This window comes from Megascapheus bottae, chromosome 2, assembly GCF_031878675.1.
Source record: "Megascapheus bottae isolate mThoBot1 chromosome 2, mThoBot2.hap1, whole genome shotgun sequence".
Taxonomy (NCBI): domain Eukaryota; kingdom Metazoa; phylum Chordata; class Mammalia; order Rodentia; family Geomyidae; genus Megascapheus; species Megascapheus bottae.
Genome location: NC_143510.1, coordinates 61,505,273 through 61,519,135, shown reverse-complemented (window position 1 = coordinate 61,519,135; position 13,863 = coordinate 61,505,273). Strand labels below are relative to the sequence as shown.

Here is a 13,863-nt window from a genome sequence, read left to right as displayed (position 1 = left end):
TATTCTAATACATATCTAAATGTTTCTATAACAGTCCCTATTTTTTAAATTATCTGACCAAAAAACGAATGGTAAAACTTCGTTCATAGGCTAGGTTTGTACCCCTTTCCCAGTCTAAGGGAACCAGCCTCTCACCTAGACAAGTGATGCAATTTCAGTAAGCACTTATGTTACTTGGTTTGAATCTTCAGGAGGACTTTTGTGGCTCCACTTACATAACCCATTATACACAGTGCTCCACTATTCTTTCTCTAGAAGGCATTCTGAATTCTGCTATTTGCACAAGGTGTACTTGCTATATAAAATAAAAAAGTTTCTCACTATAGCTTCTTTCCTGCATAAATGGAAAAGAAAGCCAACTCCAGCTACTTCACTAAGCAAAAGACAAGTTATTTATCCTGCTAGCTAATCAACTAGTAATGATTTAAAGCAGCACCCCAAGACAGCCTCCATAGGTCACCATCTCTCCTGGGACTCCAGTTGAGAAATAAAGCCTCAAAACAAATAATTTGGTGTAACTTTCATGAACTCACCTGAAAGTAATCTAGACTGCTCCTTGAAATGTGCTTGTATTAATTGTGAAAGGTCAAAACAGAATGTGTTCCTAAAACTAATTTGAATATGCATAAATGTATGAATATATATGAATATTCTCAACCTCTCAAGTACTGGTAAAACTAAAATTTTCAGATATGACAGAATCATTGTCTTTAAATAGGGGATGGAAGAAGCAGCATCCTACCATGGGATTGCCAACTGTTTATTCTGCCAAGAACATTGGGGGAAAAAAAATAAGTCATAATCACTATAACTACTATTTAAAAAAACAACTAATTTTTTTTCCACCAAATATGATTTTTAAAAAATTAGATAAAACACTATCCTTCAGCTGGGCGTGGTAGCTCACATCTGCAATCCTAACTACTGGGGAGGCTGGGATCATGTATCAAAGCTAGCTCAAGCCCAAAAGACCATGAGACTCTTATCTCCAATTAACCAATAAAAGTGAGGCTGTCAGCTCCAATTAACCATTAGAAAACCAGACCTGGCACTGTGGCTCAGGGGGTAGGGTGGTAGCCTTGAGCTGAAGAGCTCAGGGACAGAACCCAGGCCCAGAGTTCAAGCCCCATGACCGACCAAAAAAAAAAAAAAAAAAGACTATCCTTTAATATATTCAGTTTTATTTGTTTCAGTCTGGGGGGGCTTGTACTTAGGGCCTAGGCATTGTCCCAGAGCTTCTTTTGCTCAAGGCTAACACTCTACCACTTGAACCACAGTGTAACTTCTGCCTTTTTTTTGTTTATGTGGGTACTGAGGAATAGAACCTAGGACTTCATGCATGCTAGACAAGCACTATACCTATAAGCCACATTCCCAGCCCCAAACAGATGAAGCTAAGAAGTATGGGCCGCGAGTTTGGCCTAACGGTAAGAGTGCTTGCCTAGCATGCAGGAAGACCCAGGTACAATTCCTCACTACCATGTACATAGAAAAGCTAGAAGTGGGGCTGTGGCTCAAGTGGGAGAGCTCTAGCCTTGAGAAAAGCCCAAAGATAGTGCTCAGGACTTGAGTTCAGTCCCCAGGACTGGAGAGGGAGAGAGAGAGAGGGAGAGAGAGAGGGAGAGAGAGAGGGAGAGAGAGGAGAGGGAGAGGGAGAGGGAGAGGGAGAGGGAGGGAGGGAGAGAGAGAGAGAGAGAGAGAGAGAGAGAGAGAGAGAGAGAGAGAGAGAGAGCAAGCTAAGTGTGTGTGTGTGTGTGTGTGTGTATATATATATATATATATATATATATATATGATTATTTCACTCAAATAAAAACTTTGCCAAAGAACCTCAATGCTCCACACTAGGAAACCACAGGTATGAGTGGTCAAGCCCCACTTAGAAAAGGAAAATAATAATGGAATATGCTCAGACCAAATATTAACCTCCCCAATAATGAGGAAATGAAGACTTGGAGAGGTTTAGCTCAAGATCACAGATTTAGTTCAAGGTCACAGATCAAGAATTTTAACTCAATTCATTGTGGATACCTTGGAGGTCACTTTGCCCAGCCGGTTTAAGGGAGCAAAAGGCTCTACCTCAGAATGAACAGTTCTACTCTACACATGTGGGGGAGGATGCTGGACCTTGAGTTTGCACCTGCATATTCACTCTTACTACCACTCAGAGTACTGTAGCCATCAGCTGAAGAAATACATCATGGAAGAAACAGTCCTAGATCACTCAATCTGAATGTTAGGAATGTTAGTCTTTTGTGTGTAACAAAATTTCTTATAATGTACTCATAAACAAATGTTAAAAAAAAAAAAGGAATTCAGCACAGCTACGTGGAGTTCTAAGCATTACACTAACTGTGCCCTAAATTCTTTCAGTGGTATGAAGATCTACCCTCATTTTTGTGACCAATGACAACTGAGAATTTCCAAGACAGCTGCTGAGAGGCATACTCCCTGCCATCACTCAGACTAAAGCTAAATGGCACTCCTGACCTTTGCCTCATTAATACCAGGCTCACTGAAACTAAGCCAAGCAGCCCAGACAAAGCACACACAAAACCCTTTGCCTCCAACACTGATGCAGGACTCTTTGGACATTCCCAAGTGCCTATGATATAGTGAAAAACAAATTTTGGAAAAAAATAAAAAGAATGTATTAATTCTCAAGAAGGAAATAAGCATTTCCATGGTAACTTGGCCTAAAAATAATTTGTCTCTAAAAAGTTACTTTAAGCCCCATTCTGCAAACTATTACAGTATTTTGCATTAATACCATATTTCCCCTATTTTAAAATCTATAACACAAACTACAGGAAATTGTATAAATGTATAGTTCCTAAATGTTCCCAAAGAAAACATAATTTTCATGTACATATAACTGTATATGATAAGACAAAAGTTTCTTATTCTATCCCTCAAGGTCAACGAGAACATTAGCAAAAAAAATAGAAGGGGAAAAAAGTACTAACACTGGGCTAGAGCACTGGTCCAGCACTCTTTTTTTTTTTTTTTTTTTTTTTTGGTGGGTCAAGGGGCTTCAACTCTGGGCCTGGGCACTGTCCCTGAGCTCTTCACCAACAGGCTACCACCCTACCCCTGGAGAATCTCAACTTTGTAGTGCCCAGGCCAGCTTTGAATCACAATCCTCAGATTTCAGCCTCCTAAGTAGCTAGGATTACAGGTATGAGCCACATCACCCAGCTGTGGTCTAGCATTCCTGAAGCCTAAGTCTGCTTCCCCAACACCATTTTCTAGACCACACAATATTACAGCCACAGTAATAAGAAGCACAAATATTATCTTTGAATATTAAAATGTTCATATTAAAAACAAATTCAAAGTCTTATGCGAAAACAAATGGAATACTGTAACAGAGATGTACTTCCAAATCCTCATGTATCATTTGCCAAACAAATGTATAAGGAAACAACCAAATACAGCTTTAAAATAACCAATTTGGGGGCCAGGAGTTTGGCTTAGTGGTAGAGTGCTTGCCTAGCATGCATGAAGACCTTCTATTCCTCAGTACCACATACATAGAAAAGCCAAAGTGGTGCTGTGGTTAAGGGGTAGAGCGCTAGCCATGAGGAAAAAGGCCACAGACAGTGCTCAGGCTCTGAGTGCAAGCCCCAGGACTGGCAAAATTAATTAATTAATTAATTAATTAACCAACCAATCTGACACTTCACAGTCTGAAAGAGGTTGTTCTCTGTGAACAAGGGTAACTAACCATAGTATATTACTCTTGTTAACAGAGGGGGGGAGAGTTATTTCCCAATTGGATTTTTACTGATCAGATTCTCTGTATGCCATCTGAATCCTCAGCACTAGGAAGCTATATACAGACAGTCAAATACTTTACACATAAAATAGTCTATGTAAAGTTTTTTTCTTTTTTTGGTAGGTCATGGGGCTTGAACTTGGCCTGGGTGCTGTCTCTCAGCTCTCCAGCTCAAGGCTACCACCCTACCATTGAGCCAAACCCCACTTCCCGTTTTCTACAGGTTAATTGGAGATAAGAGTCTCAGGTTCTTTTGTGCCCAAGCTGGCTTTGAACCTTGATCCTCAGATCTCAGCCTCCTGAATAGCTAGGATTACAGGCGTGAGCCAACTTGCCCAGCTTGAGTTTTTTTCTATTTTAAACAGATATGGAAAACACAGAGTTCATTTGCTTTTGTTGTTGTTTTCTTTCTCCTCTACAATCTCCCTTGGTACTTTTAATTCATGACATATCTAGTTGAGTATCTATTTTTATATTCCCTACATCCATATTTAATAGATGTCTAGCTCTAACCTCTCTCCTGAACTGCAAAACCTACATTTCCAAAAGCTTCTGGATATTTCCAGTGTTTGTAAATGTTCAGAAAAACCCAACATAAAGGGCATGGTGGCACATGGCTAGCTGAGTGAGAATTGAGTGAGACCAGCCTATCTTTAAAAAAAAAAAGCCATCCAAAAAAAAAAAAAAAATCAATCTATTATGCAATTCTTTCCTCATATTTCTAGTAACAGTATCGACACTGCCCACACATTGTACTGGTAACCTTTAATTTCTATCTCCCCCAAACCTTCCTTATTGATCCCTTCCTCCACTCATCGATCTACCAATATTTATAGGAAAGTCAGCTTCTCACAATAAATCATCCTGCACACTACACTGTAGACCTTAATCATGTCTTGTTATTTTCCAAATGTCAACTTCTAAATACAACATTTGAATGTACTGTAATCACAACATAGTCCAACTCTACCTTTCAAATCTCATCTCTAATACCCAACAATGAACTGGGTAATCTAGGTAACATGGTCTACTAACTTGTATCTGAGTACACAATGAACTTTTCCACTTCACACTTTTAATTATCATTTCTTCATTTGAAAGGCATTTTTTATCCACTTACTCTTAACTGTAATTTAACATATGAGACTGGGGGTCTTCACTATTAAGAAAGATGCTTGGGTCCGGGAGTTTGGCCTAGTGGTAGAGTGCTTGCCTAGCATGCACAAAGAGTTGGGTTCAATTCCTCTGTAGCACATACATAGAAAAAGACAGAAAATGGTGCTGTGCTCAAGTGGCAGAGTGCTAGCCTTGAGTAAAAAGCCCAAGGGCAGTGCTCAGGCCCCAGGACTTGCAAAAAAAAAAAGAAAGAAAGAAAGAAAGATGCTGGCCAGCCACATGGCTCAGGCCTGTAATCCTAGCTACTCAGGAGGCTGAGATCTCACGATCTCGGTTCAAAGCCAGCCCAGGTACTGAAGTCCCTGAGACTCTTACCTCCAATTAACTACCAAAAAACCAGAAGTGGCGCTATGGCTCCAAGGGTAGGGTGGCAGTCCTCAGCTGAAGAGCTTAGGGACAACACCCAGGCCCAGGGTTCAAGTCCCATAACTGACCTAACTCACTCTCACCTATATTCTAACTGCTCAAGAAGCAGAGGGCTGGGCACAATGGCTCACACCTGTTATCCTAGCTACTCAAGAGGCTAAGATCTGAAGATGCAGTTCAAAGCCAGCCCAGGCACTAAAGACTGTGAGACTCTTATCTCCAATTAACCACAAGAAAACCAGAAGTGGTGCTGTTGCTCAAGGGGTAGGGTGGTAGCCTTGAGCTGAGGAGCTCAGGGACAGAAAGAGCCCAGACCCAGAGTTCAAGCCCCACAAACAAACAAACCAAAAAAAAAAAAAAAAAAAAGAGAGAGTCAGAGGACAGGAGGATCATGGTTCAAAGCCAACCCAGACAGAAATGTCCAAAAGACTTCACCAATTAACCAGCAAAAAAACAGACTGGAAATATGACTAAAGTGTCAGAGCAACAAAGAAACAAGATGAACAAGAAAGTTGAGCCAGAGTGCGAAGCACTGACACTGAGTTCAAGCTCTGATACCAGCTTACAGGTTCTTTTGTGTACAGAAATCAACAAATATAAGGGCTGGGAATGTGACTGCATGTGATAGAGTGCTTCCCTAGCAAGCATGAAGCCCTGGGTTCAATTCCTCAATATCACATAAACAGAAAAAGCTGGAAGTGGCACTGTGGCTCAGGTGGTAGAGTGATATGCTTGAGCAAAACAAGCTCAAGGACAGTGTGCAGGCCCTGAGTTCAAGCCCCCCCAAAAAAGAAAAAAAGAAAAGAAAACGAAATCAACCAGTATAGAACCTGGTGTTAAGTAAGTACCAAGTACTTACTAGCATCTTAAACAAATAAATCACAACTATTGCCTCTATTTCCTATAATCACCTTAGCTAAACTTAAAACCTTTCTCCTTTGTACAACCTAAAGCCACCTATGCGATTAGGTGTTTGCATTCATCTCCTTTTTGGTTTGGGAGGTGTTTGAGACAGAATCTGTTATGAATAGTCCTGCATCTCCCTCCTCAATGTCCACCATACAATTTGTTATACCATATTTTTGTGTATGCAGATATTTTACATTCCCTACCAGTTTCAAATTCCTAAAGACCAAAGACTTAATCTCTGTGTCCTGTAATACCTAGCACAATGCTTTCATGAAGTATTTAACATTTATCTCTAATATTAATTCCCGATATGAGTAAGGGAATTCATTATTACTATACAGTACAATTCAGTTCCTCATGATTTCACGCATTCTTTATTTTATTTTATTTTAATTTTTTTTGCCAATTCTGGGCTTGAGCTCAGGACTTGAGCAATGTCCTTGGACTTTCTCAAGGCTAGAGCTCTACCATTTGAGCTGCAGCACCACTTCGGGCTTTTTTCTATGTATGTGGTGCCAAGGAATTGAACCCGGGTCATTTTGCATGCTAGGCAAGCACTTTAACCACTAGGCCAAACTCCTGGCCCCTTCAGACACATTCTTAGAAAATTAGTCAAAACATGAATTGTGTGTCGTGCCCATAATTCTAGCTCATGGGAGGCTAAGATCTGGAGAATAGCAGTTCAAAGCCACAAGTTGACAGAAAAGCCCACAAGTCTTCATCTTCAAATTAGTCAGAAAAAAAAAAATAGGTTAGGATGTGGCTCAAGTCACAGAGCCCCAGTCAAACAAGCATGGTAAGCAGGTGTCAGGCCCCCAGAATTTAAACCTCGTGACAGAAAGACAGACAGAGAGGGGGGAGGAGAGAGGAGGGAGAGAAGAGGGAGAGAGGAGAGAGAAAGAGAGGAGAGAAGAGAGAAGAGAGGAGAGAGGAGAAACAAAAGAGGAGAGAGGAGAGGTGAGAGAAGAGAGAAGAAGAGAGAGAAGAGGAGAGAAGAGAGGAGAGAGAGGGAGGAGGGAGGAAGGAGGAGAGAGGAGGGAGGAAGGAGGAGAGAGGAGGGAGGAAGGAGGAGGGAGGGAGAAGGAAGGAGGGAGAGAGGGGATGAAGAGGGGTGAAAGAGAGAGAGAGAGAGAGAGAGAGAGAGAGAGAGAGAGAGAGAGAGAGAGAGAGAGAGAGAGAGAGGGAGAGAGAGATATTCATGAGGGCTGGGAGTGTGGCCTAGTGGCAGAGTGCTTGCCTAGCATGCAGAAAACCTAGGTTCAATATACACAATATACACAGAAAAAGCTGGAAGTGCTGCTGTGTTCAAGTGGTAGAACACTAGCCTTGAAAAAAGCCTGAGGACAGTGTTCAGGCCCTGAGTTCAAGCTCCAGGACTTGCAAAAAAAATATATATGTATATATATATATATATATATATTCATTAATCTTAGTTATTATGACTATGTTTTAATTTGTTCTATATGATTTCATAACATAAGTTGATGCACAGCAAGCATTCAATATTGAACTGGCTCGAGAAATAAAATCTACAATGCCTGAGGGTCCAGGAGTTTGGCCTAGTGGTTAAAGTGCTTGCCTAGCATGCATGAAGACCAGGGTTCAATTCCTTGGTACCACATACGTAGAAAAAAGCCGGAGTGGTGCTGAGGCTCAAGTGGTAGAGCTCTAGCTTTGAGAAAATCCAAGGACAGTGCTCAGGCCCTGAGCTCAAGCCCAGGACTGGCAAAAAAAAAAAAATCTACAATGCCTCAAAGTATCTGATTTTCCCTAATTTCCTTTTTCTGCTCTCCTTTCCTTTCAAAATATACTGTCCTATCTGGAGTGCAGATCTATAATCAAATTTGGACTCCTTTTCCAGATTTTATTTCCAATATCCCAACTTCCAAATGTCTAAAAATCAACAGTTTTTATCTAAGTTAAAAGCAGCAGCAACAACAAACAGCAACAACAAAAAATTGTACAAAAAATCTTCCCTCCACAAGCTTTTCCTGTGGCTTAAGGTCAACAATCCTGAAATAAACTTTCCTGGGCATAGGTGCTCACTGAACTTCTCATTTCAGTCTATTCCCCCTAATTCATGACATTACCTCTCCTTCCAGGGATAGGTGGAGAAAGAATGAGATGAGACCCTTGCCCCAACCCCCAGTAAAACCCTACAGTATAAATCCTAATACAAGCCTAAGTGGGGATAGTGTCAGTGGCTTCCTGATGATTTGTATACATTCAACATTGCCAAGAGATTGGTCATGTGCTCAGTGATAATCTGCAGTAAATGTACCCTCTTCGGATCGTAATTCAAAACAAAAAAAAATTATCATTAAATGGGGGGGGAATCTGTATTTTCTGCAAATCTTTCATCATTGTTTATGACCTAAAATCTATCCACTAAAATGAACTCGCTACATCATTTTCTCCTCTAGGAAATTCTCTTAAACAAATAAAACACCTCTGCCCACCTGTGGAAACCTCTGCATTGCACCAACAGCTGTAATCAATGTAAGGAACCGCTCAGGAGGAACCGAGAACCGTTTCTTTCTTTCTTTCTTTTTTTCTTTACAAGTTTGGGAGAATGGCATTTCCAAATATGAAAGCAAACAAACCTCGCGGGGTTGGGGGAGAGGGAGGAGGGGAAAATCATCATTCCCCAACACTTCGCCGGGGATTTGTGCGGTAACCTCTGGTTGAACTCCCCATACAGCTGTGACCGAGGATGGAGCGAGCCACAGGAATGAGGAGCGCGGATGAGAGAATGGCTTCATTTATTTCTGTCTTAACGTCAGCAAGAAAAGAGTGGAACGTGTATCTAAACTACCTATTTCCCTCAAACGCGCTGCCGTGTTTTGTTCTCTGAGTGACTTCAGCGGCGGCCTCGGGAAGCGTTCGAGGAAGACCACTGGAGGAGACACAAGCGAGACGACCCACGCACTCGGACGGGGTCCCGGGCGCAGTCCCAACCCAGCCAGCCTAAAGACCCCTAAAAGCGGGTCTTGGCTGGAAAGCCCCGCCAGAGATCCCCGGCCACCACACAGGCAGCGCCCCACCCCGGGACGGAGGAGACGACACCCCTGGGACCCAGACTAATTACCCAGCCCGGGACAGACCCAGAGGCGGCGGGGAGACCGGCACCGCAGCTCACACCGCGTCCGGCCTCCGGGCTCCTAGCTCCGCATTTAACGGAAAACCCAACCGGGAAATAGGGGCGCGGAGACCCGGGGGAGTGGGGGTGCGGGGGTCGTCCGGACCGAGGCCCAGCCCGTGCCCCACAGCAACCGCAGCCCCGGCCCCGCCCCGCCCACCTCGCCGCCCCGCAGCCCGCTCCTCCTCGGCACCGCGGGCTCCGCGCACACCGCGGCGGTCCGCCACCCCCGTCCCCGGACCCCGACAGCCGAGGCCGGGGCGGAGCGAGACGCCCGGAGCCCGGGGTGGGCAGCGGGGGCCCCAGAGCACCACAACCAACTCCTGCGCGGGCCTGCGGTCGCCCCGATTCCTTGACCGGGTCACTCACCGTCGGCCCGGACGCTGGGGGGAGCGCAGGGCGCAGGGCGCGGGTCGGCGAACGAGGACCTCCACACTCCGACCGGGACTGGCGATGCCTAGTCAGAGCCGATGGAGCTTCAGCGACTGTGCCTACAAGGCCTCTCTCCTGCCCGAACCTTAGAAAAGCACTTCCGGGGGAACGGGGGAGGGAAGGATTTTGGCACCGGAACTGCTCGCGGGCTGGAGCTGCCAGGGCCTCCCGGGCGGGGCGGGGCGGGGCGGGGCGGGGCAGGGAGTGGAGGGGCGGGGCTTCTTGAATGGGGCGGGGACTCCAGGAGGGGGCGGGGATTCTGCCGCCGGGTGCCCACAAATCTTTTTCTTGGGCGTCCAGCGGACTTTTTTTGTTCCGTGGCCCTTCTGATTTCCCTCCCTGCCTGCCACTTGCACCCCTTATTTTAACTACTCTTGGAGTTGTTCCCCTCTAGCCACCTATTTTTATAGACAATGGAACCGGACTCAGAAGTTAGTTGCAAACGCCCAGCGCATTTATTGCATGTTTTCTAGGCTTACTGCGCAGCGGGCACTACATTAAGCGTTTCGGGTGCACTAACTCTATTTTATGCAAACGCCTTGAGGTTGGTGTTATTTCTCTGCACCTTGGAGGGGAAAAAAAAAATCAAACTCAACACCATCAACTTTTACTCTTGATTTTACTTTTAACCCTTGAGGCAGATAGCCTATATAAACTGATCCTCGTTTCTGGGGTTCCAGGTGGTGATTGGAAAATTGAACAGAGTTCCCCCCACTCTATGGGGAAATCTTTTCTGAATACTCTCCCAACGATATTATAATCTACCCCCAAGCAAGATTTTTAGATTTTTTTAAGAATAGAAAGCAAATTAGATTCCGATATTATATGGGTCATCACTTACAACTCCAAGAAAAGTCAGGAGCCCAAGGAATCCTGTTGCTCTAGAATCCTACTCTCCAGATCCTTTTATTTTTCCTTTCTCTCTTAGCAAGTTATTTAACCTCTTCAAGTCAGAGTTTCTGTTTTTGTTGTGTGAGTGTGGGTGTGATTATTCCTGAATTATTGTAGAAATTGAGCATGATAAGCACTCCAGATTATCTGGCGCTATACATACCTCACAGCAACTGGAAACAGAAAACACCTGGATACTGCTGCATCTCTGAGCCCTACATAGTCTGAGTAGCCACAGAGGCAGCTGTGTGGCAAGGGGAGAAAGGAGGGAGAAAGGAAAGATTCTTCAGATGGACAAAACACTGAATATTGGAGACAGATTCTATGTTTGAGGCTAGATTATGGTATTGGAAATAGAAACACAACTACATAGACATAATAACCTACGACTCTATGGACATAATGTTCTATTACATAGATCAATATGTATCTATGATATACAAACCCTTAGCCTAATTTTGATTATGTTCTAAAAACTAAGTGCCAGTGATTGTATATAGAGATTCCCTTCTTGAATACTCATTTGTTAAACATGTCATTTGAAATGTGATGTAAAAATCAATGTTAATAAATTATTTTTAGGGCTAGGAGTTTGGCCTAGTGGTTAAAGTGCTTGCTTAGCATGCACAAAGACCGGGGTTCGATTCCTTGGTACCACATACATAGAAAAAAGCTGGAAGTGGTGCTGAGGCTCAAGTGGTAGAGCTCTAGCCTTGAGAAAGTCCAAGGACAGTGCTCAGGCCCTGAGCCAAAGCCCAGGACTGGCAAAAAAATATATATATATATAATTTTTAAAAAAGTATAAAATGTCTTGGCATGTATAATATCTACAAAATAGTTTCTGTAGAAGATATTGAAACTTTCTATTAATAAGGGCAAGGCAAACAAATATTTGAGAATCCCTTATTACAGACTTAATTGCAGAAGTATATGTATTTTCATAAATAACCAAATCCAAGTAGCTTTTATCCCTCCAAATGTATAAAATACAACCTGTGTTTGCTAGACTAAGTTCTTCTCTTTTTTACCTGGGGCCTAGAGGGCTCATGATAAACTCTGCCATCACAGATGTGTGAGGCAGTGTGCAGGATGCAGAAGGGGTAGATGCTGACCTTTTAAACTGGTCCTGTAACTAAAAATTTTACCAGGAGGTCTTATTAAACAGATTTCTGGGCCTCATCCTCAGCATTCTATTCATAGTAATGTTTCTCAAGGTATTGTCCTCAAGGAGGATATTATCACTTGGGAATTTAGTTACAGCATATCACTAGGCCCTGTCCCAGACCTTGTAAGGTAGAAACTCTGAGATAAAACCCAGTAATCTATTTTAATACACATCTACAAAAAATTAGTAAGTTCTCAAGTTTACAAACCAATACACCCCAATACTATCAATCTTTTTTTAAAGGGCAAAAAAATGTACCCTAGTCCAAATGTTACCGTTCATTTGTTCCTCTTTTTTCTATCTCTCTCATTATTTCCAATGCAAGAAGCTCTACTGTAGAAAAGAGATTTCTGTTGTTCCAGTTAATTGGTTTGTTGGTTGGTCTCCATTGCTAGAATTCCACGCAAGGATTCAGCATGCACTACGCAAGTGTCCCATGCCACTGAGCTGTATCCCCAGCTCTTCCTATTAATTAAAGAATGCTTTAGGTAAGTCTAGAAGCACTGTGAATGTGGCTTAGTAGTCAAGTGTTACCTAGCATGCATGAAGCCCTAGGTTTGATTGCTCAATACCATATAAACAGGAAAAGATGGAAGTGGCACTGTGGCTCAAGTGGTAGAGGGCTATCCTTGAGCAAAAGAAGCTCAGCCCAGGCCCTGAGTTTAAGCCCAAAACTGGAGGAGGGGGGAAGGAAGGGGTGTCTAGGAAATTATAGTATTAGTGGAGCATTCTTTCTGATTAAACTTGTACTGAAATTTTACTAGTGAAGAGTGGATAGGGTGGAACAAATTTTGTTTGAGAGTTGCTCTCTCCAAGTCTTTATGTGTATTTTCTAAGTTAATCATTACTATACCACTATGAGGTTTTTTTTCTTTTTTTATTGTATTTTATTGTCAGGGTAACATTCATCAGGTAGTGGATGCATTACTTCTTAAACATTGATACCCCTTCCCATGATTTTCTCCCACTTTCCCTCCCACACCCACTATGAGATTTTTATGGTTTTAATTTTACCCATGAGAAAAACAGAGACTTAGATAAATTAACTGACCTACGCCCACATTCTTGTTAAAGGGAGGAAACAGAATTGTTCAAAGATGGTGGTAACCCAAACTCAGGCTTTCCTCTAGGTGGCTAGAGCCTGGAGAGCCAAATTCCACTGTGGGATCTATCACCCCAGCCATGCAACATGGGGTAAACGATTTATTTTCTGTTTTCTATTTCGCCACTTATGTTATCATAAATCTGTCCATCCTACATTAGACTATCAGAACAAATGAGGAAAGAAAAGTACACATACTTCCAGCTTTTTTAAAAAAAGCAGAAAGATAGATTATATAGATTGTATGTTTAGACTATTATTGCTCTTAAAGCCTGAGCACAGAAGCCATTACTGTTTATCTCTTGTTTATATAAAAGAGAGTCCCTGAAAAATTTGCCAGTGTTTTCTGAAGGTGATATGAGGATCTCAGTTCAAAGCCAGCCCAGGCATTAAAGAATGAGAGACTCTTATCTCCAATTAACCACTAGAAAAATGGAAAGTGGGGCTGAGGCTCAAGGCATAGGTCGGTAGCCTTGAGCTGAAGAGCTCAGGGACAGCACCCAGGCCCAGAGTTCCAGCCCTATAATACACCCCCCCCCCAAAAAAAAAGACGAGGGAAGATTTTATGCATGTTATTTTTAAAACACGGAAGGGAAGGTGTGGGTACAGCTCAGTGAAAAGCGTGTGCTTTGCTTAGCGAATACCCTGGGTTTCATTCCCAGCATAAAAAAACAAACAAACCAAATAGCAAGGACTGTCGCTCAGACTCCAGATTGTGGCCAAATTGCTAACCAACAACTCTCATCCTAAAGACCCCTTTTCTCCAAATTCTTCACTCCATGCATCCCTCCTCCCTCCTGCCCCCAGCCACTTGAGAAGACTTAAAATTCCTGTTATTTTTATTATGTAGAAGGATTTTGCTCTCAATCCTTCTCTGGCCAGACTCCGGGTCACCTTTATTGACT

At 42.9% G+C, this 13,863-nt stretch overlaps 1 protein-coding gene across 1 annotated transcript in view; it reads right to left on the bottom strand.

The window, feature by feature from the left end:
- Frs2 (fibroblast growth factor receptor substrate 2) overlaps positions 1-9,890 on the bottom strand; it is a 79,004-nt gene extending 69,114 nt beyond the window's left edge. Inside the window, exon 1 of the mRNA XM_090328232.1 lies at positions 9,738-9,890. The gene's annotated coding sequence lies outside the window, so the exon portion shown is untranslated. The remainder of the gene's footprint in view (positions 1-9,737) is intronic.
- Between the last annotated feature and the right edge of the window lie 3,973 nt (positions 9,891-13,863).